The 23,338-nt window shown below is 38.6% G+C and overlaps 1 protein-coding gene and 1 long non-coding RNA gene across 2 annotated transcripts in view; one reads left to right on the plus strand and one right to left on the minus strand.

Moving 5' to 3' along the window:
- The window catches only part of ARID1B (AT-rich interaction domain 1B), a 426,117-nt gene that overhangs the window by 159,535 nt on the left and 243,244 nt on the right, over nt 1-23,338 (plus strand). The window lies entirely within an intron of this gene.
- On the minus strand, nt 1,609-13,254 carry LOC121102295. Its single transcript, XR_005834420.1, has 3 exons — nt 5,487-13,254; nt 4,504-5,120; nt 1,609-4,106 (listed from the first exon to the last, which is right to left on the minus strand). It is a non-coding gene; the product is annotated as an uncharacterized LOC121102295 (long non-coding RNA).

Here is a 23,338-nt window from a genome sequence, read left to right on the forward strand (position 1 = left end):
CCTGGAATAAAAGAGGGGAAAAAAGCTTTAAGCTACAAAAAAGTGACTAAGCTTTCTCAACCACTTTTCTTCATAATGCATTCTATTTAAGAAAAAAAAAAAAGCTGTCAGGTACTATTGTTGTCTCTTTCCACAGGACCTAAATTTTATCCAGTGTTAAATTGTGGTGCGTGCGTCTTGTCACTTTATTTCATTATCAGGCTATCATTTGAATTTTCTAAGTGTTCGGGGTAGTAGTCGTGTATAGTGGAATCTGTGTGCATACATTGTGCGTTATGTCTGTGTTCAGTGCATGTGAGAACATTCTAAAATTAAATACATAATTTTTAGCATTCACTATTGATAGATAGCTCATTTTCTAGAGTTCTCTTGGTTTAAATAGTACCCAATTATTAGACCAGAATAGTAGTAAATAATATGTTTAAATATCTATATCAGATCATTATAAAAATGATTAGTTGGAAGTAGTTTATCTTACTTGCCCTTTTTTTTTTTTCCTCACAAAAAGAAAATGGGCAGCTTAGAATGACTTGTATGGAAGGAAGACTTTATTCTGAAAAAGTAATATTTTTGATCTGGACACCTGTGCTAATGATGACGCTGAGGACAAACAGGCTTAGGTCTCAGCGAAGATTCTGGCTCATGTATCCCCTTCAGTAGTAGCTCCTGTGTGGTTCCAGTAATGGTTTCCCTCCCATTTTTGGGTGCCGTTTACTTTTGAACATATTTAGGGATTTGGGGTTGCCCAGTTGAGTCAATAGCTTTATTGCACAGGTCATGGCAGAGCCAAGGGCCTTCTTGTGGACTTGATCTGCAACATCTTGAGACTGCAGAGCTCTCCTTCTCCCCACTGGGGGATCAGTTTGGCAGTCTGAGGTCTTCCAGTATCGGGGAGTTTCGGGAGAAGGAGAAAAGTTCATGTGAAACGTTGAGAAGTACATATACCAGGTGTCTTTATGACCACCTGGTAAAGTGGGAGGTAGGAACAAGAAACAAGGAAGCTGCAGGACAATGCCGTCTTACCTTAGTAATGCAAAGTCTACTGCCTTTTCCCACTAGATCGATGGGAACCCGGTGGAGACGGTCCTCTGAACCACAATAATAAGCAGTTGGTTTTAATTTCATGCCGGTGGAAGGAAGACCCTCATGGTCTCTCTCTGAGGCCTCCACTCACTTCTGACACTCCAGGTTTACATTTGTGTCCTAGAAAGTAACTGAGTAAGCACTGTGTGGTTTTTAAACTGAGATTTACCATGAATGGAAATATTAGCAATCCAAGGACATGGAAACCACCATTTGTTCTCGATGTACCCAAGTCAGTTTCATGAAAAATGTCTCCTGCATTTCTATATTTTGTGTTTTCTTTCCCTCCCTCCTTCCTCCTTCCTTCCTGTCTTTGGGGCTCCCTGGTTTGATCTGGGTAGCATGGTCTGTTACAAGTCTTCCTTTCACCTGTTATTTTAGCCCTCTCTCTGTCGAAGCACAGAATGGTGTCCATGGACACAGTGGCACGTAGGCTGTGCCTGATCCACGTCTGAGACTTATGCCCCGATGCTGATCCTTTTTTGTTTTTTTTCCCCAGAAATATCTCATGTAAAGAAGGGATCTTCCTCAGTCTTTATTTCTCTCATGGGTACCGGTAGTTGAGAAGTGCAGTGATCTAGTTAACACCTCCTAATGACCCTAAAAGGATGTGGTCCGTTTTTGTAATTACCTGTATCTGGAGGAAGTTTGGCTTCAAAATAATAATTATGTATAATAATTTATTGGACACCATTTTTTAAAGTCTTGTTTTATGTAAGTAAAAATTTCAGTTAACTAACGCTGGAAACTGCTAGTAAAAGGAGAATAGCTGTGCCCAGAGTGAGGGTGGGTCTTCGTGAGTATCACAGGTGTGAGTTGCATGCACTTCCTGACATCTGTTTTGTCTGCTCAAAGCCAGATCTCCCCACCCCCATTTCTTCCATTTTTGGAAGTCTGGTACTTTCAGGTAACCAAGACAAGTGAATTGTTCCCTGCCTTTTATTTATGCAAAGCCTTTATTTTCAAAATGCCTTTATTACCACTGGAGGCAGGGAGAGCTTTAGAGGCTAGTGTATTATCTCACTAATGAGGTTGAGTCAGATTATTAAAAAGTGTTGGCAGTGAGAATGCAGAGGGAGAAAACTGTTGAAATAAAGGGAGGGATGAATGGTAGACGCTTTTAAGTTTTTTAAGCTGAGTGGCCAGGAGATGCGTGTTGGTATTGATGACAAACAGGGAAGTGGTGGCGGGAATTGGTTTGGGGAGAAGAGAATACCCAGGGATTTTATGAGATTAAAAAGCAAATCCTGAATAAATTTGCTTGAATTCTACAACTCCTAAAAGAAAGCATTTCATCTTTGTTACCAATGTCTTATTTTTTGTATAGTTCTTTATATAAGAGATAAAACATTGCCATAAATAGGAACTGATGTTGAAAGAATGTTAGCAGTGGCTATAACTTTACATTTCATGTACATTCTTGGAGATGATTTGAAGAATATTGGAGCAGAGTTTGCATGAACAGCTCAGCAGATCGTACCAGAGCGTTTCTAACTCTAACATGGAGTAAGATAGGAGTGCAATCTCAAAAATAAATGAAACTAGATATAAGTCAATTATGATTCATGGCTGGTCCCATTGTCTTTGCTTGTAGGCTAGTCCAATAACTTTATATCCTAATCTGTTCCTTTCCTTGGGTAGGGACAGGTTACTTCATATTGCTTTGTCTGGTTTACTTTGGAATGATTTAGACTTCGTTCTTGTTGAAATTCATTTTGGAGAAACATTCCTTCGTTTCATTTATCTCATTATAATTTCTCCTTTTCTGACACTTATTTTGAGTATGTGCTTTGGTGAGCCTAGTATACAAATGTAATGTTTTTTTTGCTTGTTTGTTTGTTTTTCTCTTTTGAGGGTATGTGACAGCGGGAGGGGGCAGGGGGAACCTAGTTTTCACATGCTCTTTTTGAAAGATGTTCTCTTTTATTTTGTAGAAATGGTTATCCCTTTGAATACCTTGAGTTTCTGTGATACATTTAAATCCCAGCAGAGTAGAAATGGGGCCTTAGGGAGATTACCATGAACTCAGAACAGTTTTCTCTTTGCTTTTGTTTTGTTTTTGTCTTTTAAATCAAACCCCTTCCTACTTTTCTCTTTTCAGTGTTTAAAGCACAGTCATTTCACTTCCTATATAAAGATAGAGCCAAAGGTTTAATATTAATGAGTTATTAAAATGTGTGTATTTTTACGTAATTTGATTCAGATTTTTTGAAGCTGTAATTCCCAGATGTGAAAATAAAGAATCCACAAGGGCAGGAACCTTGACTCAAGGTTCCAGCAGTGGTGGAGGGACGGTGACTGTGTAGCTCCCTCCCGTATAGCAGCTGTCTGCTCGCACCTGCTCCACAGCACACCTGAGTGTCCTTCAGCTCCAGTCGTCAAACCTAAGACCTTCTCTCTTTTTAAACACTCTTTTGCCAGTTTTGATTAAAATTATGAGTGTCCTTGAATAAATACGAATATGTTCAGATTTTCCCAAGTGTTTCTGCTTTTTCATAGTCTACATTTATGCTTTTCCTTAGCTAGCGTGCCTAAATGTTGACATCCTCGATTTATGCACAAGATTTCACTTTACACCGAAAAATTCAATTACATTTAACAGTCATTTATTGATTGCCTCCCATGTTTGAGATTTTATGTTAGATGTAGGAATAACATAAAAATAAAATTTAGGGTAGCTTATTATCAGTGTTCTTTCCTGTAAGACGTTCAGCAGTAAGAAATCAACAAGAAAACATACCTATATTCAGAATGCCCGTTATTTAAAATACTTTAATATAGCTTCTCCTTTTATCTTCAGAGAACCATCTATAGAATCTGCGAAATTTACTGTTAGCATGTGTAATAGCCCAGAAATGTTTTGCCGTTCTGTGGAAGTTTGGGGTATTTGAAAAGGTAGGAGCAGTGATGGCCGTATCAAAATGACGTGAGCCTGCTGTGCAAGGCGCTCGGGGGTGTTCGCCGTGCCTTGGGGTGCTGCTCGTGTCGGGGGGAGAACACCACTACCACACACTCGTGAGCACCTGGTGTGGGAGGGGAAAGAGTCCGTTGGCTTTCTTCAGTGATTTCATGAGGGATTTTATTTTTACTACTTTTTTTCTGACTTAACTGTGCACTTTCTACTTTTATAGGGATGAAAACAAGTTATTAAAATTCTAGCCATCTTTGATAAAATTCTGGCCCTTTTTTGGGGTATCAGATTTTAAAAAGTGTACTAACTATGCACATTATGGTTCACAAAGCACATTCACACATACTTCAGTTTAGTTTTATTGCCTTGATGCTTCACCTTTACCCCTCCCAATTCATGAGCCGTAACATACGTAAAAGCTCTCGTGCAGTACTTGCCTTACAGGTAAGTGCTCAATAAATTGTCAATTTCTGACCTTTGTTTGCCCCTCCTCCTCTTCTGAAACTCACCTAGAGGCCAGGGCCTGTTAGGGTTGCTAGTCTTCCAGACTTCCCTGAGATTCAGCTTTCCTTTCCTCTGGATGAAGAGCCCTGGAACAGAGACTTTGTAGAGTCACAGCAGTTATGCAGCCAACTCTTGGCTAAAACTTTACTCACTGACTCCTGGCCTGTGAGTCCACTGTTGGACCTCCTGGTACTGCGGACCTCTTCTGATGATACCAGTATGTTGGTGTGAACCTCTTCTGATGCAGTATGTTGGTGTGAACCTCTTCTGATGCAGTATGTTGGTGTGAACCTCTTCTGATGCAGTATGTTGGTGTGAACCTCTTCTGATGCAGTATGTTGGTGTGAACCTCTTCTGATGCAGTGTGTTGGTGTGAACACCACTGGGATTCTTCTGCATTCGTTTTGATTTTGTATTCTTCTTTTTTATTTACCGCATAACAGAAGGACACGTGTATGTGAAAACTATATTAAATCCGTTGTAATTCGAAACAGTACTGATCAGTCCTCCCAACATTACTGTCAAAGTTGTGTAGGTAACTAAATGAATGGCCGCAGTGATTGGAGTTTACTTTTCCTTGCTCTTTCTAGCTCGTGGTATTATCAGTGAGTGGCAAAATCACCTAGAAGAAGAGAGAGAAGAGAAAAAGAAGATGTAAGGAAAGGCTCAGATAGAAATCTACCTTGCTTTCAGTGAAGTCTGCCTTAGATAAACTCCTTAGATTTTGCAAAGGGTTTTCAGATTTCTGAGACAGATAACCATATGAACCCTACTGGTTGTCCAGGAATAACCAGCTGTGACTGGTAACACATCGTCAGTGGGAGACGAGACTGAAGGTGGTGAATCAGGTAAAAAACCTTAAGATACCCTCCTAAGTCCATACATTTCTCACTCTGTCTCTGTCTCTATAATACATACACATAGGAGAGGAAAGGGGAGAGATCGAGGGGACCATGCATAAATAATTATATTCATATAGGAAACACACCTTTGGGAATTCTCTGCCTTTTTTCATCCCAGTTGATTAGATGACAGTCAGTATGTTATTGCGAGTCAGGTGGTGTTTTGCAAGTGGGAACACTTCGGAAGTATCTTGTTTTTTTAGGACCGTTCTTTCAGACAGTTGGCTTTGTTCATGTTTAAACTATACTTCCCAAATAGGGACCTTCTGCAAATGCTCATTTAATAAGCCCAGCATAGTTAGCTAGCAGTGGTAGCAAGTGAAAAGGTACCTGGACGAATTACAGAGGAAATGAATATTACTTTACAGTTGTAAATAGATTAATATATTTTACTTCTTCCAACCTTTTTATTGACTGTCCCGTCATATCCCTTGTATACGATACTCACCATCACCAGTTTTACTTTTGAATTTACTTATAAACCCAGTTTCTTACCAAAACAACAAACTTATGTGAAATTTAATAGAATTCATTTTGTAGCCTCTCTGTTCGAAGTTTTTATACTGTGGCATTCTAATAAAAATTATGACCCAGATACTGTATAACTTAATGATTAAAATTTAAGACTGTACATTTCTTCATCCATAAAAGTGTTTAAAAACATCTTGGAAAAAGCATTCTTTTTCCAACATGTGTCCCTATGAATTATAAATAAATTCGTTTATTTTTAAATATACCAATGGCCACTTTTAACTGAAAGAGTCCTGTTGTGACAGAACATTCTCATCTCCTGTGATGTTTTTACATAGAATTTATAACCTGTGTGTTTCTAAATAGGAATTCAGCTGACCTACAGTAAAACATTTGTATAAACCGAGACTACTCAAAGAGGAATACAAATTTTAAAAAAATGTTTAAAAAAAGGAGAAGTAAACAAACCATGATAATGCAGTTACCATGAATCAGTATTAAATTTAAGGCTGCAGGGCGTCTGGCTGCCTCAGTTGGTGGAACGTGTAACTTTTGATCTCGGGGTTGTGAGTTCGAGCCTCATGTTGGGTATAAAGATTACTTAAAATCCTAAAGAAAAGGAAGAAAACATTAAGGCTTCATTCCTGACTATCTAGATAGAATGGGGGAAATGAGGTTGCATAATTATTAACATAAAGTGAAACCATCATTTCTTAAGGGTGGAATATCATGTTTATTACTTTGTAAAAGAAATAGTCTGTAAAGGAACATATACGGTGCTCCTGTGAAAAAAGTGAATACTGAGGCCAAAATAAGGGCTTTCTGGCTTATTTTTTTTTTTATAGCGTTAAAGAAGTTTTTTCATTTTATTTGAGATGATTATCACGAGCCTAAGTTTGGCATCCTGTCACATAAATAAATGAATGAATGATTAGCTGTTTTTTCTGTAACTTGCTTAACTGTCACAATTATAAATCCCGCAACTGTCCAAAGGAGTAGCTTATCGAGCCCATTTTCATGTCAGAGTATAATTCTTGAAAATAATAATTTTGTAAGCATAAAATATGTATTAGAATGAAAAGTCATTTAATAAAGAAATAGTTTGATGGTGAAGAAGGTATTTTTCATAGACTTTTCTCTGTTTTGAGGGGTAGGTGGCATTTTGTTTTGGAACTTGGCATTTTTCTGTTGTATGTTTTTCTGGGAGAAGATTGCTAATCTTTGAGTTACAAGATTTGGACTCAAGATTAATTGGTTAGTCTGGTGATGGTCTAAATTTTACAATGCAAACATTCCATTAATGACTTAGTACCATTACAATTTGTATCTTGTGGCAAAACTTAGTGGTATTTTGTTTAGTTTTGTTTTTGGTTTTTTTTGGGGGGGGTGTACCTGTTGACTTGAGTACATTATAAAATAGGAGATGTGTTCTTCAGGATGAAAAAGATAAAATCCATAATCTCTCTAGCTCCTTCAGAGTTTTAGTGGGAGGAATGCTGAAGCTGGTGTGATTCCCCCACTTATACCCCCAGGACTGACCATGGAAGAATCTTGTGCTGTGTGTTGGTTGCGCTGCCTTATACTTTAGGAAGAGTGGGTGTGCTGAGCAAGCAAGCCAGTGACCCACCCAGGAGGGGGTAAGAATCTTGACTGGAGAGTCTTGATTTGAATCCACAACTATCTTTGGCTCTTGGCCATTCATCAACCTTTAGGGAGAAGGGAACAGGGGTCTGTTGATCATATCCGTTGGAAAGGGGCAGCTGAATCATGTTCCTGTTATTGTGAGGGAGTTGGACCTTTTTGAGCCTCAAACCGTATGACAGAATTCAACAAAAAGATAATTTAACATACATTTACTCTTACAGAGCAAAACATTATAGGAAGACTACCTCTGTTCGTTTGTTGGCCGGTCTTGTCATTTATAACTTCCTTTAAGTAAAAGGGGCCTAGTATGATATATTCCTCCTTGCAGAGACTCTTCAAGAGGACTTGAACTCCAGTGTTAATTCTGTTGTATCTCATTACCTCTAGGAAAGGTACTTGCTCAAGATTTTGTGGCTCTCTCAGCTGTAGAGCTTGTGCTTTTAAAAACTGTACAGCTACAAAATCATGAAACGGCAATGTCTATGTCAGCTTTATTTATTTATGTGGGGTTTTTTTTTCTTAACACACAAAAACCCCTGTAAATTGGAAAATTGTTTCCCTTCAGAGAGCTTAAAAAATATCTTGAGTTTGTTGGGATTAGATTGGGTGGCAGAAAGGGTAGCTGCTCTTCTGGAGCCGGAGTGCGCAAATCGATTTTGCTCCCTTAGCTGCCTGCTTGTGCTTACAACAATTTCTGACAAATGCTGGAGTTTCACAAATGTAGGAGTAGCAGTTATAGAGGTGGTTTTGCAAGTCCCTTGGAACAGCCCTGCACATCTTCAGTCACTCTTAATTTGAATGAGAAAGGGGATGGTAGAAGCTATTTTTATTTTCCCCTGGGAGCAAGAGAAAAGGAGGCGGAACTCTGTACCGTGTAATTTTAAAAAAGAAAAAAAATCAGATTCCATTGAGATTCTTTCTTGTTTACTTTTTGTTTTACTCTTGCTGTCTCCCAGTGTGTTTGACTAATATAAGTCTTCCCCCAGGAATATGAGAATATGTGGTACAGTCCGCCTCATAACCTTCCTGGATATTTTTATAATTTATCATCAGCTGACACCGCCTGGGTAGAATATTCTTACCACTCCCTCTGGCTGCTGGAAGTCTGAAATTACATCTTTGTCTTTGAAGTCAGGCATACTGTTAGCGTTGCTATGGTGACAGGGTGGGTAATGGCGTCCACAGACAGGAGATTGGTATTTAGCGTTTAAACGCTGCTGTACACAAGGCCTTGATTTTGAGAGTGGTTACTGAACTATTCCCTTTTAGTAAATGTTTAAAAATTACATTTTTACATGGTCTTACTAGATTAATAGTCATGGTTTATTTCATTTTAACTGCAAGGATAAAAGCATTATTCCATTAAATGGGTAGCTTTTTTTCTCTCTTGGTTTATGCATTATTAACACAGGCTTTCCTGTTTTGCTTGTAACATTTTATAGGCTTTTTCAAACATGCAGTCAGATTTGCTCTGTTGCTCCTTTATTTTTTGGTCTTAACCCATTATCTGCTTGATCTTGCATGATTTCAGAGGAGACAAAGTTCTAAGGAACTAAGCTTTAAAATATTAAAAATGAAGAGAGGGAGGGTGAGTGTGTGTGTGTGTTACTCTGTATGTGATAATGTTGATTGACCAGTCTTTCCCAATGAACTGCAGCAATAACTTTCTTTTTAAATATTTCTTTTGTTTCAAGTTTCTTTTTAGCCCCTCTCCTGTACTATACCTTCACATAGGAGGTGAAAGGAAAGATTATTTACAGTTGTGGGGAACTGTGGGACGTTTCGAAAAGGTTTTAATGTAACTTTTTTAAAAAACTATTTTACTTATTTATTTGAGAGAGAGAGTGAGGGGGTGGAGAGGATCAGAGGGAGAGGGACAAGCCAACTCCCCACTAAGCATGAAGCCCAACGCTGGGCTAGATCCCAGGACCCTGAGATTATGACCTGAGCTGAAACCAGGAGTTGGATGCTTAACTGACTGAGCTATCCAAGTGCCCTAGTTAATGTAACTTTTGAAGTAATATTCTCTCAATTCAATCTGTTTGGTCTGAGACCACTTATATTACATATGATTTGTTGATTCTTGATTATTCTGTCATTAGAATAATGGTGACTCTTAAAAGTTCATATAGTATATACATATCCCTCCCTACCCTATATATGAACAGCTTCTAGAATATCATTTTGGATGCCTCCTAACATGGAACTTATTGCTTCATAAAGTATTTGTTAGGAAATTCTTCCTTGGATTAACTTGAAATGCTTTCTTGGATTTGGGTTCTACTTCTGCCTTCTTAAACCACATGAGATAAACCGAAATCCCTTGTTTCTATCATGACTGTTCAGCTAGTTGAAGATAGTCTTCATTTTAGCTGGGTTTTCACTAGGCTGATTAGTTCCCTTATATTCCCCATTATGTGGTTTCAAGTCTGTCCCCACCCTACTCTTAATTCTTTGATAAAGTTCATTTTGTGTAAGTACCTCCAAATAGGAATCCGTAACCAGACTGAATACTCCAGCAGAAGTGTGGCTGCTCTAGAGCCAGTCGGCCACCACCTTTGTTCTGGACTGTCATGATGGGAGGGGCTGAGTGTGGGAGCCGCATCCCACTCTGGCCCTGTGTTGGGAGGTGCAGGTGCATGTCTCATCTATCCTATACTTGAACCTAAGTAGTTTTCGCATTTACCCTTACTGAGCGTTTTGGGTCATTGTTCAAGCCTGCTAACATGTATTGGGATCCCAAATCTAGCATCTGTTGTATTTAATATGATTTCTACCTTTGTGTCATCTGTAAATTCATATCTTATAATAATTCTCAATATGAACAAATTAAAAAGACTAAATGCAGAACTTTTTGACATTTTGGTTGTTGCCATTCATCCAGGTATGGTATTCTAGAACTTCTGTGTGTTCTAGGCCATACATTACATATTAACCACAACACCATCCTAAAAGACTTAGCCAGAAGCTGGGTGGGAATCCAGAACAGTCAGGACTGTCATCCTGTTATACATATAAAGGCTGTGTAATATTGAAAGCTGTATATATAATTTGTTAGTGAGATAATTTTGTCTTTACCAAACCTAAATTTTCTGCCTGAGAGATGAAAATTGATTTTGTAAGCCAGTTCATATTGCTGCATCAAGGGATATGCACTGGCTTCTTTCCTGTAACCAGGAGGAAGAGCCAAAATAAACATCAAGAAAAGAAAGAGGAACCTGTGCCTATCCCCAGAGGGGCCCTGGAAGCAGAGCCTGAGTGTCATGGTCCAAGGCCGATGATAGTCCCCCTGGTTTTGCGATCTTTGAAATGAAGTGGTCCTGTTTGAGGGGACTAAAATTTCAGTGAACGACTGTCGGTCATGGAAGCTCGTGGCCTATTTGGTCAGGATGGTTAGTGGAGAGAGCAGCGTGTGTGTGTGTGTGTGTGTGTGTGTGTGTGTGTGTGNCCCGTCCCCGGGGGGGGGGTCTTCCTCTACATCTTCCGTATTTCTCTGTATTCACCTGTGTATCTGACACATGCCCTGTGTTTTACTTTCCATTACAAATTATCTAGGACTGAGGGGGCAGTGGATACTAGGGAAGTTAAACTGGCGTAATCTTTTCTAGGGGTAAGCTAGTTCCCTTGGGGAAGACATGCACTGGGGGCTTGCTGCTGGGGAGGGGGGCAGGGGACCTGCTTCTGCAGAACCTGCTAGCTTTGTCTCCTCGCTCACCACGGCCTGTGGGAGCGGAGGGAAGTGTAAGCCTAGCGAGTCACTCAGGAAAAAAAAAAAAAACATCTTTTTTGGTTGGGTCCTATGTCTCTTCATGTATGCATGGAGAGTAGGCACACAGTTTTTGCCTGTATTAAGCCACTTCTCCCCCCCCTCCCCCCCATCTTCTCTCTCTGCAGAAGCCAGGGCTCCATTTCTGGACATAGGTACTTGAGAGGCAGAACGCTTACAAATTAAGAATTTGACAATAAGTTTTATAGACTGGAAAAAAAAATGCTTTAGACCAGTGCTGGTTCATAGAGTAACAGGTGGGAAATAATCCTCTAGAGATGGTCTCTAGGGACAGTATTCCTTTTCCGTCCTCATTTGTATGCTCTTTATGACTGATGACCATGCAAGCTACTCTAATTGACCAGCAGTTTTGGCTTGAATCGGGGTGAGGAATGGGCATGTTCTCACTCTGCTGAACCTCTTACTGAGACTTTCATTAAGTGAATTCTGTATCTCCCCTCAAAAGGACAACTATATGAGTGAATTTGGCAGCTGAATATTGTCCGGTTTGCGGTATTTGTAACAGAAAGTGTGTTACAGAGACTTTTTAGATATTCTAGATCTGCACTGTCCAACAGAATTTTCTGCAATGATTAAAATATCCCATATCTGTGTCATATAGTATGTTAGCCACTTGCCATATGTTGCTATATAGCACTTGAAATATGGCTGGTGTGAGAAACTGAATTTTGAATTTTAATTAAATTTAAAATAGCCACATGTGGCTAATGGCTTCCATATTGGACAGTGCATTTCTAGCTTATGGGTCCTGTAGTCTTGTTTTTACTACGGAGCGGATTTTGGTAAAATAACAGTGTGCTCGTTCACATTCAGGCTTTCAGTGCATTCTGAACTAGCATTTAAATCTGACTTCTTCATACACGTGTGCAGGAGATTACAGGTACAAATAAATTTTAGGTGTAGAGTTAATCGCTTGCAGGGTTTTGGTGTATAGATTGAAAACCGAGATTTTGGGAGTAAGGTAATTGTACCTTTAGTGGACGATTGCTGTGTGCTTGAGTGATGTTTCAAAAGTTAGAAGGCTGAAGTGCTTACATGTCTTTCTCCTTGCCTATTTATCTGCTCTTTGAATTATCTGTATTTAGTAGAAATAGTTATTGCAGAGGTGGTTACCTTTAGGATGTCTTCTGGACGCACCCACTTCCCTTCCACACGCACACCAATATCAAGGTCAGCTTCAGCTGTGCGGAGTCCAGGCCCCTGGGCACAGGCTGTAGGTCAAGCAGCAGTATGACCCACGGGGAGCAGAGTGTGTCACGTGGAGTCCCAGGATTCTGCCTACCTGGACCACTGGGCAGGTTTCGGAGTGTAAAATGTTTTAAGGTCTATGCATTTGGCATTGTTTTCAGAACTTAGGTGTCATATCTGAGAAGTAGCCTGGGGTTCAGCCTATGGTGTTAAAAATAGTTTCCTGTGAATGTATACAGATGATGTCTGTTGATACTTAGGATATTTTTCCTTCTCTTTAATTGCAAAGGACATCTAAGATGTGTGTTCTCTCCCGAGTCTCAGATAATTTCCTATTTACAGTGTGAGAATAAGTGGCAATTTCAGGGCAGCCTAGGAATTTTCCAACTCTGACTTTTTAGGGCCGAGTTCCTCCTTTGTTAGGTGAGGAGGGCTCTTGCTGCTGGAGATGGTGATGCAGTGAAACCCTGGTGTTGAGTTCCTCTTGCCGCCCCTCCCCAGTCCCCTAACAACTGGATTTCTTATTCTGTTAGGGAATTTGCATATGGCACTGCCTTCCCCTTGTACTTAAGCGCAGCCACTTCTTTCACTATTTTAGTGCTCTGCATGTCTAGAATTTTCATAAGCACTATACTTTACATTTAAAATAATGTAGTTGGGTAGTTTGAATACTATGTTCCAGGATTTCTGATTCACTTGTCACCAGCTTCAAAACTCGGCTTTTGCTGTTGTCTACATTCATTTCACTAAACACTACATTTAACGGCCATGGTACAGCCCATGTGTTATAGCTGTTTCCTGATAGCAGAAGGTTAAAGAGTAACTTTTTTTTTTTTTTGAGGTCATTATCCCACACCTAGAAGCATCTTTTTATTTTTAAACCCCACCCCACTTAAAGAGGCGGAAAAACACTAGGAATGAGTAATAATAATTTTCTCAATATTTGTTTGATTTTGTGGCAGTAATGTACACTTCAGCATCAAAAGGAGATGGCTCGGTTATTGTTGCTCATTGCTCTTACGCATTCGGTCTGTAAAGCTAATTTGTTTTATTTATGATGGGAGAAGGGAATTCATTTTACTAAGCAGCTCTTGAGTTTTTGTAGTGTGCTATTATGATGGATGCATGCTTGGTTTGAGGAAAGATGAAGAAATACAGAATCCCTGAGATTATGAAGCACTTTTCAGCAAATATATTTTGTGGTATATATATTTGTTGTGGGGTATCTAAATATTCTCCAAATGTCTTTAGTATTTCTTTTGAATAATAACTGTTTTTAATTACAGTCCGGTTTTCTCTTTCCTCTTTTGAGAAGTAATAGTTACCCCTCCCTTTCCCCTTGTGGGAAAAGTCAGTAATCTGGGTAATTTCTATTAAAAAAGCTCTTAAAAACCAAGGAGTGATTGTAGACTACTTAATGAAGCAAAGCACGAAAGATGCTGAGGACGGGAGTGATAGGGCGTGCGTTCACTAGTGAAGCCACTTACTTTTAAAGGTAAGGAAAAATAAAGAAGCCCCCCCCCACTTCTTCCAACCGGGTTGTTATCTGGAAGTTTCAGTGAAGTAAAATCGTTAACTACTTATACATGCTTCAAACTAAACACAAAACCCCAAAGACTATTTATCACACTTTTGTTAATAAGATTCTTGCATAGGAAAGATACTGTGCAAAACAATTCTTTCCTGTGTTAGTGAGAATACTTGGTTTGTGTTCTTTTTAATGATTGGGTCTCATATTCTGCTTCTTAGTCAGTGAAGGGTGAAAGCAAGAAAATGACCATTCCTTCATCCTGTAGGATGTCTTGCCTAATCTAAATTGTTTGTTGTTACATTGTGTAGGTTTTGTTCTTAAAACCTCTTAAAAAGATGGATGTGATGTCTTATTTCTCAAGATATTTTCAATAAAATCTTAGCAGTTTACTAAAATTTTATGAGAAGTCTTTAGAAAAAAAAAGTATAACAGAGTTGAGTCAACTCCGTCATCTGAGTCATTCTTTTTTTTTTTTTAAATATTTCAGCCATTTAAAAACCATGAATTCGTCCTCACTCCACCGCCCAGTAAATAAATAAATAATATTTAAAGCTTTAGATTTCTCCCTCTAGTTTTCTTTTGTGCGTGGTTTAGTTGGGTGAGATCAGCATGAGCACTGTTAAAAGTGGGAAGTGATTTAACATACCTTTGAGGCATTTGGCCATAAAGATTTGGTTTCTGCTGAGAAAGCACCAAGGTAAGAACTTGCTGTGAGGGCGTGGTGGGGTGGGCTGGGGGGCAGTGTGGATGCTGCTCTCCGCTCGGCTCTCAGCAGCTCTTTGTTCGGTCACTTTGGGTTGTTAGGAAGAGCATTTCGTTTTTCTTAGATCAGGACGGGAACAGTGTACTTTCTGAATGAGTGAAGTTGAAGTGCCGCTCTTACCCCCCTCCCCCGTGCCCTTCTGTAATCCATTTCTGGGAGTCGAGAATTTTGTGCACCGTGCGTCTTTCTCTGGTTTGCTCAGTGGCTACCCTAGCATACTGCTTAAATTTTCATTGAGAATCGTCTATAAGATCATGCACGTCTTGATTTAACTGAGAACATTATGTTCACCTTAAACTATTATGATTTTTTAAAGGCAGTATTTCATTTTTCTTTACAATTCCTAAATTTCTTTGCTTAAAAATTAAAAAAACAAACAACATTTCTGCTATCTGGTGGGGAATTGGGCTTTGTACAAAATGTGTGATGTGGCATCTGTTTGTATGACAGATGTCCTTTATTGACTCATAGTTAAGTTCCCCTGTGCATTGATATAATGGAATTATTGTTCTTAAAATAATTTATCCGAATTTATAGTAAACTAAAACTATATTTTCATTTTATAATTATACTATTGCAACCAGTAAGAAATAATGTGCATAAACTTTGTTTTATTGACAAAGTATTGCCCTTAAAAGTACTATTTTTGTTTATGAGCAAATGTAATTCGTTTATATGGGTTTGGGTGTGCATTCCTTCCAGTCTGTTTCCATAGAGCAGCTATTTACTAAGGCCTGAAAAATTAAGGCAATTTCACTTCTACTCTTTGTGTTTATTTTTTATAGACATACAGGGCAGTTGTCAAATGGGGTGAGCCCAAATTATTCTCTAAGAATAAAAAGAAAAACCCAGTCTGGTAAACAAGAATCAGGATTTGGATTTCTCAAAGTTACATGGTTTTAGAATCATAAGCACCCAACGCTTTCCTGTATTTTTTAAGACGTGAATTTAGAGAGGTGATTTGGTTCAGTGAAGATGCAGAATTATTCCCTAAACATCCTGTGAAACCTGGCAGCAGTGTCGCGAGCAGAGCCCATGGGATTTGCCTGTAGCGTTCAGGGGGCCGCTTTGAAAAACCATTGCAAAATGGGCAGCCTTCTTATTTTGTTAAAAAGGGACAAATAATTGTAAAATGGAACACTGATTTCTAAGTTTGAGGTTTTATATGTTCTCACAAAAAAAGAAAGAAGTCAATCCTAGAAAACAGAGAAACAGAAACTCCCAAGTCCTCAGCTGTTGCCGGGACATCTCTTGCTCGCTGCTCAACGGGAGCGGAGCCCCGCGTACTTAAAACGGGCGGAGCGCGCATGCTCTGTGGCTGACGCCGGCTGCGTGGGGCTCCTTCATAGAAACCAAATACTAAAGTAGTTTTTACGTTTAATGAACTTTCTTTCGCTGTCAGATTCCAAGCCAAAACTACTAAAAAATGTGGCGCTACTCCACACAATCTAAGGTGCGTATTTTGGAGAGTAAAATGAAAGAAATCCCTGGTGAGGACCTTCGGGAGGTAGTGAAATGCTGACTTAGGAGAATTGTGACTTCGGCTCTTCTGCGTGGAACCGAGGTGACTTCCTGTGCACAGCGTCGAGCCCAACCCTGAGCTGCTTGCTGGGGATGCCCACGGGCAAGCGCTGCACCTTCGAGCTTCTGCCCTCTTTTGGATCGCCCTGGGTAGCCGGGCCTGGAGCTACCCCGCCAGCATGAGCGCCTTGCCCTTCACCTGCCCTGGGTCCATATCTCGGGGTGACCACTTGAGTGACCTAGTGATCAGCAGTGTTACTGGGAATACTTGAAATGAGTGATGAAGGGCAAGATGGTGAATAACTTTTACCTCCTGTTGAATGTGAAATTGATACGCAGGTAGTATTTGCTGCGGTTCCTTGAACGAGAAATAAATGGGCAAGTGAGGCTAAGGAACAACTCTGTCTGATCTTATATTATGGAGATTTTGTTTTCTGAGGAAATGTATTTCTAAAAAGAAAAAAACCATTCTATGTATTCCATAATAAAGTAAGAAATACCATGTGGTGGGAGCAGCCTGCCAATTCTTTCTTCTTATAAAAATAAGTCAACTCCACTATGCCACCCACTCTATTTTTACTAGAAAGAATGGGTGTACTGATTTATTTCATAGATAATTTTGTATGTAATGTATATAATTTTGTATATACATATATATTCTTTAAAAATACTATAAAAGGGTAAATGACAATTCAGTAAATTCAAATTTCTTTTTTTACCGTTATTTTAAATTAAATTTCGAAATAAAATGAGAGTAAAACGCATCGCAGTGCTTCTTAATTTTGTTTTTTTTTTAATTTTTAGAAAATAGTTTTTCAGAAAAAAAGGTTTTCAGAAATCTGTACCTATGTCAATTTCTTTAGCAGTATTATATAGTTAACAAACTAATTTGGTAGGTTCTGTTTGTTTTAGTGGGTTTATTTTATTTAACTCTGTTGTATTCTTGCATCAAATAAAGAATGCAGAGTTAGACTGGAAAGAAAGAAAGAAACCTATTGCTCCGTGTGTTCTCTGTTTATAAAGAGCTTCACTGGTTATTCTAACCACATAGGTAATATATATTCATTTATAAAGTTGGGATTAGTATTGTCTGTATCTTAGGGGTTTTTTTCTCCCATATATTCTTGGGTAATTCATTTCTTTTTTTAAAAAAACAGGGTCATATCAGACCCTGCTTAGAAAACTTAATGTGATTTCTTGTCAGATATAGTTGTATGCCTTCATTTTAAATGATTGCATAGCATCCATACAGAATAAGCCTGGTTAAGAAAGTTAAACCTAAGTATACTGTACAATTAAGTATTGGGGTTTTGAGTTGCCTTCTTTGTTATATTGAGCTTTCGGGTTCAACATGATACACCAAAAAAAAGAAAAAAAAATTCCGAGTAGTATTTACTAAGAATGATCAAATGCTATTTTATTTATTTTTTTGATCAAATGCTACTTTAAGTCAGAATTATGGAAGAGTTTGTTTTATAAATAAACAAGACTCCTTAAAACAAACTTTTTCTCTTGGTGTATTTATGTAAGATTCTCCCTGTTTACGGAAATTGTATCATGTTTATTTTGAAAATAGAGATTTTTAATGTGCTTCTGAGATAGAGATCTGAGAGGGATGAAGATTACGTATAGCACGAACTGGACGTGGCATGAATCTGGGTTCTGTGGCAGTTTTTTTGTGCCCTTCTGTACAATCAGCACGTGCTTGCCAAGTATGGAAAGCAGCTCCTTCAGAACGCGTGAATGAGGGTTCCTTGCACACCACTCTTTGTTTCAGTTTCCGGAATCTCTTCTGTTACTCTTAGAAGCCGTCGGATTTCTGGTTCTGTATTTTGACTTTTACAGTTGTGGGGAGCATTGTCCTCAGTTTTACCCCCCCCCCAAAAAAAAAAGGGGCTGGCCTTGTCATGGACTCAGCTGCATGCCTTATTAACTCATCTCGTGACCTTTGGCTCCTCGGGACTATGAGCTGTCAGGGCTGTCTGTGACATCAGTAGTATGTGACTGGAATGGCTATACTGCATGCGCTGAATCAGCTTTTTTCATTGCCTTCCACAGGAGAAAAGCAGGTGCTAAGTCTCATTTCGAGAATTTATCACTATCTGTTGGTGACACTTTAGAGACCACTCTGCTTATTTGACTAATAGCCAAATGGAAGCTAATAGTCTGTTTTGGCCACCAAAGCCTAAAAATCCTAATAATTTCTTCCCCTGACCAAAAAATAAATAAAAAATAAAAATAAAATCTCTTCATGTTTTTGTGCTGAGACTATAGGCAGGTAAATATGGTATTTTGTGTAGGGAAAATTAGGATAGGGTTGAGCGTTTTGTGGTAGCGTGCTTTTACGTGTACGCTCAAGTCATAGAAGGTTCTGTGTATGTGTCTGTTATGTCTCTGTTTATAAAAATTGTAAATTTGTAGTTACTGATTTTGAAAAAAAGAAGATACATTTTTAAACCATCTCCTTTTTAGGAGTGCCTGGGTGGCTCAGTCCTTAAGCGTCTGCCTTCGGCTCAGGGCGTGATCCCAGCGTTCTGGGATCGAGCCCCACATCAGGCTCCTCCACTATGAGCCTGCTTCTTCCTCTCCCACTCCCCCTGCTTGTGTTCCCTCTCTCGCTGGCTGTCTCTGTCAAATAAATAAAATCTTTAAACCATCTCCTTTTTAAAGAGCTTAACCTCAGTGGAAGTATGGATTCTCTTACCTGAAAAGGTTTCTTCTTCATAAATATTTTAGGAAAATTTACTGAAGTTATCTTTATATCTTGTGTATGTGGTCTGTGAAGGTTTTGTTTTGGATATTTGGGGAAATGATTCTTCGGTTGTTTTTATTTTGGCTTGTAGGAAATGAAAAATATATGAACAATCCAAGTATCAACGTAGATGAGGTGCTAAATAAATTGTAATAAGCACCAGAGGACATAAGAATGTGTTAATCTCAAAGCTGCGTGATGATTTCTGTGTTGTGAAAGGTTAGCTTTTCAATTGCAAGACTTAATTACTTTTCAAATGAATATTTCATAAGTTATTTTTTTCATTGAATATACATCTACATGCGTATTCTATTCCCCATGTGGTAGACATCGGTTAGCAGCAGTTTTGAAATTCAGTTTTTCCCCCATCTCCCTCCCCCACTTTGCATACAGCAGTGTAATCAAGAGTTTCTCGTTTTTAAAATTTTTTTTAAAGGTTCAGAGTTATAACATAATTTAGCAATGCTTTCCCTGCCATTACTTTGCTGATTCTTTTATTGAATGTGATGGCACAGCTGATTTCTCAATTTTATCCAGGCGTGCCCCTGGTAAGCGTGTGAGACCAGTGTTTTCCACCTTCCCAGGCACGCTTCTGTTCCTCCACACGTGAGCCTTGTTTTTCTGCAGCAGCTCTCTTGCTTGCTCAGTCCCCCGCTCCTGCTTTCTCCTAACAGTATGGAAAGAGGGTGTCATTTTAGAAAAATTACTGTTGATCATTCAGTGGCTGTTTTGCACAGGTTAGCAGGGGTTAATGGGATAAACTAAATTTGCACTTTAATTCATGAATATGTATTAATAGTTGTAGAAAGCTTAGAATAAACTTTATTAAGTTTAAAATAAAAACTTCATGGTTTCAGTTTAGGGGAAAAGTTATTATAATACAAACATATAGATAAGTTTAATAGCCTTTTTTTCCAGCTCTTTTATATCAGGTAAAATTTTGACATTTTGGAGCCTAATATAGGGTTATAGTTTGCTAATTCTCTTTAGGGGGAGGAATTTGTAGACAGTAAAATTATTTTTGTTAGCTTGATTATCCAAAAGTCATAATTAAATATATATTTGGAGTTTATTATACATCATACAAAAATGCAATAATCTTGACTAAGTTCTGAAATTTTCAGATTACTTAATTAATTTTGTCTTTAGGGGTGCCTGGGTGGCTCAGTCGGTTGGTGTCTGCCTTCAGCTAAGGTCACGATCTCGGGGTCATGGGATCGAGTCCCACCTCAGGCTCTCTGCTCAGTGGATCGCCTCCTTCTCCCTCTCCTTGCTGCTCCCCCTGCTTGTACTCTCAATCTGTGTCAAATAAATAAATAAAATCTTTAAAAAAATAATTTTGTCTTTAAGATGTAGGCAAGATATACTTTTTTAAATTACTGGAATAAATACTTTATATATTAACATACTTTTTTTTTTTTTTTTTTTTTTTTTTTTGCTTTGCTTTTATTTGCTGTTGATGCAGTACTAGCAGAACTGGATGATATCTGGCCTCCGCACAGGGGCCACAGCTTACAGTATCTCTAAGCTATTTAGGATATGCTTCCCATTTTCTTTCTGGTAAATGGGACGAGTCTCCGTTTGTACGTACTGTTCATTTATCATTCAACAAGACAGACCTATAGCCAAACAAATCCTAGCTAACCATTTCTTAGCTTGTTATTCACATTAAGACTTCAGAGTGGGCAAATAATACTTAACTGGTATCACACTATACCAAGATTTTAAAAACAGGGACAAACCAGAAAACAGACTCTTAACTATAGAGAACACACTGAGGGTTGCTGGAGGGAAGATGGGCAGGGGGGATGGGTAAATGGGTGATGGGGATTAAGGAGAGCACTTATTGTGAAGAGCCCCCCCCCCCCGCCCCCCGTATCCTACAGGTGTCCTACCTAAGAGATGAATCACTAAATTATACACCTGAAACTAATATTATACTGTATGTTAACAAACTGGAATTTAAATAAAAACTTGAAACAAAAAAAGGGGGGCATACTTTAAAATCTTGTTAATCTTATTTTGCTTAGAAAGAGTGGTTTCAATTTGGGGAAAAATTTATCACAATATAATATAGATAACTTTTAATAACATCTTTTTTTCTAGTTCTTTTAATATCTTAGTCTGTTTCCTTTCCCTGTCTTTGCTGTTTGTTAGTGTTGATAATGTTGTCTTTTTAATTGCTTTGATTAGAGACTTGAAGGGGTCATAGTGTTCTGTTTTTCAAAATATACCTTCTATTTGAACATGCAGAGATATATCACTGAATACAAATTAGTTTTATACATGTACATACTACACACATACCTACATATATGCTCTTCAGATAAGAATATTCACAGTATTAAGACAAGAATCACTATAGGAAATGCCATTAAATGGGTATGAAAAAGTCATGAAGATAAATCAGCTGTCACCCATCAAGTTAATGATTAATTTGGAAATGGGGAATTTTTTCCTCCTGGTACTTCCTTCTTTTGACTGATTTTCACTGCTCTGAATGATGAGTAAAAAGAGAGGGAGAAGGGAGAAAACGTATATCTGTGTAGTTGGTACATAAAATTTGTTTCAGTGCTTTAAAAATATAGTAATATGAATTTATTTTATGTATGTCGTTTGAAATAGAAATTTCCAATCTGTTATGGGTTAAAGTATATGCATATTCATTATTGTTATTATAGTGAAAATTTAAGCTTTAGACTCGAATGTGTCTAATGTTCTTTGAATTGATCAGTGGTTGAAATTATCCGTATAACTTTAACTTATAACTGTATTTCAAACATGAATATTGTATGAACATGATTTTGGGGGGTCTTGTGAGTATTTTGACAGAAGTAGAAATAAGATTCATGAAGAACTTTGATTCATCCCATAGGAAGCTCAGTTTCAAATTTATTTTTCTTTTCAGTTAAGTAAATCTTTACAGTAGATGTATGCAAAGTTCACAGTCCTGTAGAGTTCAGGGCACTTAACTTGTTTCCTGTTCTTTATGTCCTGGGAAAGGACTGTCCTTGTTTTCACCTTCAGTCACCAGCACCATTTCCCAGTCCCTCCCTGTCAATTCTGTCTCTGTCTGCTGGGGCAGAGTAAAGGAAACTGACCTGCCACAGGGCCATGCTTTCACACATTGTTAGCCAGACAACATCTTATCTGGGTGTTACTTGTTACCTGGAAATGATTATTTTGTTTTATTTTATTTTTTTGGAGATTTTTATTTTCAGGTAATCTCTACACCCAGTGTGGGACTTGAACTCACAACCCTGAGATCAAGAGTCACACACTCTCCTGACAGCCAGCCAGGCATCCCTGGAAATTATTATTTTAAACTGTTGTTCCTAATAATGCTAGTTGGTAGCCAATATTTTAGTTTTAGTACTGAATGTTGTAAAGTGATATAAATATTTGGATATTTTGCTCATTTCGCCCTCATTTTACAAAAATGAGGGCAAAAATGGTTTTGTTTGGGGCGCCTGGGTGGCACAGCGGTTAAGCGTGTGCCTTCAGCTCAGGGCGTGATCCCGGCGTTATGGGATCGAGCCCCGCGTTATGGGATCGAGCCCCGCATCAGGCTCCTCCGCTATGAGCCTGCTTCTTCCTCTCCCACTCCCCCTGCTTGTGTTCCCTCTCTCGCTGGCTGTCTCTATCTCTGTCGAATAAATAAATAAAATCTTAAAAAAAAAATGGTTTTGTTTGGTGTTTTTCAAGTAAGCTCTGTGCCCAGCATGGGGCTGGAACTCATGACTCTGAGATCAGGAGTCCCACGCTCTACCAGCTGAGCCAGGCAGCCCTGCAGAGTGGGATATCGAGAGTGACAGTATCAGTGATGAGGAATCTGTCTGAAATATGTAATACGAAGATGTGAAACATTGGGAGAAAATGAATCTAGAAAAATCTTTGTCTTAATTGATTATTCTTTGCCCTTTAACAAGAAAATAAATCCTTATTGGAGACTATGTTTTAGGAGGCAAAGTGCAAATTAAGCATTTCTTCTTCTTCATTCTCGTCCCCATCCTCATTGCTGTGTCTGGTGCAGAACCCCCTTTGTGATTAGCTTTTGCTCTTTGATTTTCTACATGTTTTTAGAAATATCCTCTGTGAATATAGGGCTACCTATAATCTCAAAATTCTTAGCACTTCCAGTGGTTATAAGATAGAGTTATTAATAAAAACGGGGTTAGTTGGATCAGAGTTTGAATCTCTGCACTTCTGACCCCGTGACCTGAGCGATTTAGTTGACTCATCTTTTCACCTGTTTGCTTTGCTGAAATGGGAATAAAAGTT

Source organism: Ursus maritimus, unplaced genomic scaffold (assembly GCF_017311325.1).
Source record: "Ursus maritimus isolate PB19 unplaced genomic scaffold, ASM1731132v1 scaffold_13, whole genome shotgun sequence".
Classification (NCBI taxonomy): domain Eukaryota; kingdom Metazoa; phylum Chordata; class Mammalia; order Carnivora; family Ursidae; genus Ursus; species Ursus maritimus.